This window comes from Elaeis guineensis, chromosome 4 (genome assembly GCF_000442705.2).
Source record: "Elaeis guineensis isolate ETL-2024a chromosome 4, EG11, whole genome shotgun sequence".
In the NCBI taxonomy this organism is placed as follows: domain Eukaryota; kingdom Viridiplantae; phylum Streptophyta; class Magnoliopsida; order Arecales; family Arecaceae; genus Elaeis; species Elaeis guineensis.
The window spans coordinates 131,411,669-131,416,931 of record NC_025996.2 but is presented as its reverse complement, the minus strand read 5'-3'; the positions used below and the strand labels follow the sequence as shown (position 1 = coordinate 131,416,931).

Genomic DNA, 5,263 nt, shown 5'->3' with positions numbered 1-5,263 from the left:
CCGTATGCATACTTGTTTGATGAGTTGGGTATTTGAACACATGGATATCTGGGGCAAATAGTTCTCAAGGAAGGAAAATATGCAAGATAATGTTTGGAGCAAGGCTCTATGCCAGCAAAACCTAGATAGATAGGTCAGAATGACTCGGCTTAAAATGCAGGAAGCTGGAAGTGAGCACAGCAAAGACTTCTGAAGTCTTCTTGGGGTGCATTAAGATCTTTGAGGCTGAGAGAGGCATTGATATTTTCCCTGGCAACAATGTAACAAGAAAGCTAATTGACTTGGAGCGACAAGGCATTGCAGCTTTAGTTAATCATAATGTAGCTTCTTTGTATTTATATGTTGAGAAGGCATAGATAGATTGTGAACTTATTCGGTAAGATCTTCCAGTGGGGCATCTCTTTTAAAAAGGCCATGAATCAGGGTGGTTGAAGAAGATCAGGCAGCGAATGTGGCTGCTAGTCTCTATATTTCAAAAAATTATATTCTATACAGCATGCACCTCATGTCGGGCACTCATCTCGGTGCACTGCTACAAGAATGGGCGACTATGACCGGTGGAGTGCATGGCCATAGAGTGCACCGTTAGGATATAATTTGTCATAGCTTTCAGAAAAGAAGATCGCCTAGAAAAAGGGATGAATAATCCTAGAAGAACTAGTTTTTGACCACCTTTCTTTTCATGAAAATGAATCTTTCCAGAGAAATAACTAGACCACTATCGTTTCGATGGTTCTACTCTATTGGTAGCGAAGTCGGGAACTAACAAGGATAGCGTCGAGAAGCTGGATTGGCTTAACAGATTTTGAAGGACTTGTTTAAAATTGTATCTGAGTACAAACTAGCTTGTAAGAGATCTGACATACAATTTAATTCCAGCTCTCAAACTGGTACGTATGCACAACATCCGACTACAAGCATCATACGGAGAAGAAATCCAAGATTGGTGACTTGGTGTCTCTCGTTCTGCCACCTTAACGTCAAATAATAATCTCAAGGAGAACAAATCGGAAGCTTGTCCAAGATATATTGGTCCTTTCCAGGTTACTAACGTCCATCCAAATTGTTTAAAAGAGATATATTGGTCCTTTCCAGGTTACTAACGTCCATCCAAATTGTTTAAAAGAGAAAAATAAGTTGTTTCCAGGTTACCAACGTCCATTCGTCCATCCAAATTGTTTAAAAGAGAAAAATAAGTTGTAAAAAAAAATGTCTGAGCCCGGGTTCGAACCGGGGACCTCTAGTGTGTGAGACTAGCGTGATAACCAACTACACCACCCAGACTGTTGGACGTCGTTACTAGAAGTCACATATATCACAACAGAAAGCATAAATGCAACAACTTGGTATCAATGAAAACTAGCAAGTGGGTTTGTTGGCGTCCATGCATGCACCAATTTTAACGCCAGATAGGTGTGCTTCAGCTTAATCATAGCACCTCTTGCTTTCGAAATATCAATAATATAGGCTAACAAAAATTCTAAGTAATACACCAATTTGAAGCCCAGTTCTGCTGTGCTGTAAATAAGTTGTATGTAGGATTAAGCCAGTCCCAAGTAATAAGTTCGTGTACCATGATATAAACTACGTTTCCTCTATATACACACAGTTGAATATCTCGTGAACGGTAAGCCAACTTTGTTAATCGTGCTCCATTTAAATTTTGATCGCTAGCTTCACGTTGATTAGATATAGTACTTGCATGAAGTGAAGGAAATGGTTTTATATATCTGCCAGCAACTAATCAATTCTACCATCTAAAAAGCCTGTTTCTCGGTACTTACGGTTACTTTTTTTTTTCGAATACTTAATTATCAATTTTCTGATTGACGCCACCTTAATAAAAACTCCTCGTCCAAACTGTAACTCTCGATCACTATTTAATATAATACATCAATTTTAATATAAAATAAATTTAAAAAATATTTAAAATATTTTTTTATACCTATTTTTCAGGACGTTTCCAAATCTATATTTTACAAAATGCTTCTTTATTTTTTAGAATAAACAGTAGAAGGTCATTTTTTAAGAGATTTTTTATTCATCCTCGTTTTTTCAAATTCGTCAAAATTCAAATCTGAAATGAACATTCACTTTTTGAAAGATTTTTTTATCTATTCTGACCTTTTCAAATTGCTTCGGATGCAGGTGAGGTTTTGAGAAATTTTCTGCTCATTTTGGCCTTTCCAAATTTCATTGTACTCAGATCAAAATATTCTAATACAAATATTAAATTTTAAAATATTTTATTTAGATGTTTTAGAGATTTTGTTTTTCATTATTGTCAAAAAAATTTAAAGGAACTCATCTAGCATTTTAAACGACATCATCTAGCTTTCTAATAGTTATGGATTTTAAGAATATCAAAAATATAGTTCTCATGGCTGTATGCTCTTATGGTAGCGAGGGCCACATTATTTTAATTTCACAATATTCAACCCTCGATTATATTGTCAATAAAATAGTTGAGAGATAGAAGCATCTATCCCTTATAATGATAAAAATCAAATTCTATATTCCTAACAATTCAAAAATGCTTATTAAGCTCATGGTGGATAAGGATATTAGGAATATGTACGAAATACATTTGAAATTAAAAGCTGCGATAATTGAGATGGTTGTCATTGTATATCCTTGAATGAATCTCCTAAAATGGTAATCAATATGAGGTAATGTAGAATTTAATTACAAGTTATATATCTATTTTTATTTTTAATTAGTTGTTTTGTACATTTATATATAGTTGCAACATAAATATAGTACTTATGATATATGTAATAGTTCAAAATTGATTGGTAATATAATGAAAGAATAATCTTTTTATATTATAAGAATAGCAGTCCAATCCATAATGCTGAATATATAAGTTATTGCAAAAATGATCAAATTATTGATTCATCTCGTTTTTCATCATTTGCTAGCTTGAGTAATTTCATTTGAGTTGTCAAAAAAATAAGAACTGCCATTGAAGATGAACCAAGTCAAAAAAATATGGTGGATGCTTGGAAGAATTGTATAGAGGATGTAGGTCAAGAATTTAAGGACGTTGAAACTTTCATGCTATAATTCGTAAGTTCTGCATTGCAAATTGCAGGGATTTTGTATTTGTCAAAGATGATCGTGTGCGTGTAACCATGGAGTGTGCATATAATGGATGTGGATGGCGCATTTATGCTTCTCGTCTTGAAAATCAAGATAGGTTTGCAATTAAAACCATGAACAACATACATACATGTAGAGTATGGTTGTAAAATCAATATCATCCCAAGACATCGAAACATTGGGTTTCAAATATTGTCAAGGAGAAACTTCAAGATATGCCTTTATATACGTCAGCTAATATTATAAAAGATATTCATCGTGAATATGGTGTGAAATTGCCATATCATCAAGCATGGCATGAAAAAAAGTTGCTATCAAGGAGATCTATGGTCAGAGGTCAATATCTTATGAAAGAATATGGTAGTATTGTGATGCCATTTTTCTGACCAACCCCGACAACATAGCGGTACACAAAACCATTGAAAATTGATTTAAACATCTATTCATTTCATTTAAAGGCTCAATCAATGGTTTTATAAAAGATTATAGACCTCTGATATTCATGGATGCAACATTTGTTAAGCATAAAAATAGAGGAGTTTTACTTGATGCTTTGAGAAAAGATACGAATGATGATATATTTTCATTTGCATATGCTATTGTTGAATTAGAAAATGATGACACTTGAGACTAATTTTATCAGATATTGAAAGAAGTCTTAGAGTCTTGCATTGACTATCATGGGCATCATTTTTTATCATTATGATAGATAGATATCAGGGACTTATAAAAGCAATGCCGAAATAATTTACTGGTAGCTATCCCTCATATTGCAGCCGTCATGTCAAAGATAATTACAAAAATAAGGTATGCATCATATTCTTCTAAATTTTTAAGTAATATCTTCACAATATCTGGGTTTGTTGAGTCATTGTTATCCTTTCTTTATTGTATATGTAGGTACTTATCCATTATCGTACAACTGAAAGAAAGAAATTGATTGATTTATTAAATACTGTTGTATGTATTCCAAACTTGAATATTTCTCAAAAACTAATTAGCAAACTTATAGCAACAGCTCTAAGAACAAGTAACTTTATGATGCATGCAAAGCTAGAGCATTAGATAAATGCAATTTTCAGATCCGCATTGGGGTATCATGACATCTAATGTGGCAGAGTGTTTCAATAGTTAAATTTTGGAGGCTCGGCATCTTTCCATTCCTCAGATGGTTGATTATATAAGACTCCAAATAATGGAATTGATGCATGATCAACGGATTTGAGGTTACAATATACAAACCCATCTGTGTCCCGATTTGAAAAAGATGTTGCAGAAAAATATAAAAGAATGTCGAAAGATATCCATCTTTACATCGAGCATCATGATTTACGATGTAAAGGACATAAAGTACTTATATAAGGCTGATCTACAGAAATGCATTTGCTCTTGTGGTGAATGGCGAATCTTTCAGATGCCATGTAAGCATGCATGTGCATGCATTGAGAAGGATGGTAGTTTTTGTATCATTTCACTAATAATTATTTTGAGGTAGATATGTATAGAGTAGCATATGCAGAATCTATCAATCCAATTTTAGATAATGAGATAACCCAGAGTATCTCAAACGAGATACATATTTTATCTCCTATCACTAAGACTAGTCCTGGCAAACCTAGGAAGAAAAGAAGAGCTTTGTAGGTAGATTCATCAAGAATTCTGAAATATGGGTGATGCGGAAAAGGATACAATAGAAGAACTTGTAACGAGGTTATTGAGTAACTATTTTGGAATTCAGTTGTATTGTGAGAAAAGATATTTTGAAAACTTGCATTTTGTTATTGTTGCCCAGCTATGCAACCCAAAATAGGGGGTGAATTGGATTATAAAAAAAAAAATTTAAAGTGAAGAGTGAACTACAAAATGTGCCTTGAATGCGATATAAAATGCATAGTGACAATCAAACACATTATGCAGGATATTGAGACAAGCAATAGAAAAATGATGCAAGAAAATAAGGGAAGAAAGTAACACACCATAAACATTAGAATTTATAGTGGTTCGATGCCAACCCTGCACCTATGTCCACTCCCCAAGCTCCTACTTGAGAATTTCAATCCACTAATTATATATAATGATTACAATATCGAATCCCATCTATCCAAGCTTTTTCAAGTTTAATACTTATTTTTCAGATACAAGCCAATCCTATACACTCCGA

At 33.4% G+C, this 5,263-nt stretch overlaps 1 non-coding gene and 1 pseudogene across 1 annotated transcript; one reads left to right on the top strand and one right to left on the bottom strand.

The window, feature by feature from the left end:
• Window positions 1–4,824, top strand: part of LOC140857402 (uncharacterized) — a 6,881-nt pseudogene extending 2,057 nt beyond the window's left edge.
• TRNAV-CAC (transfer RNA valine (anticodon CAC)) lies at window positions 1,211–1,284 on the bottom strand. Its single transcript has one exon. It is a non-coding gene; the product is annotated as a tRNA-Val (tRNA).
• Window positions 4,825–5,263: the final 439 nt, after the last annotated feature.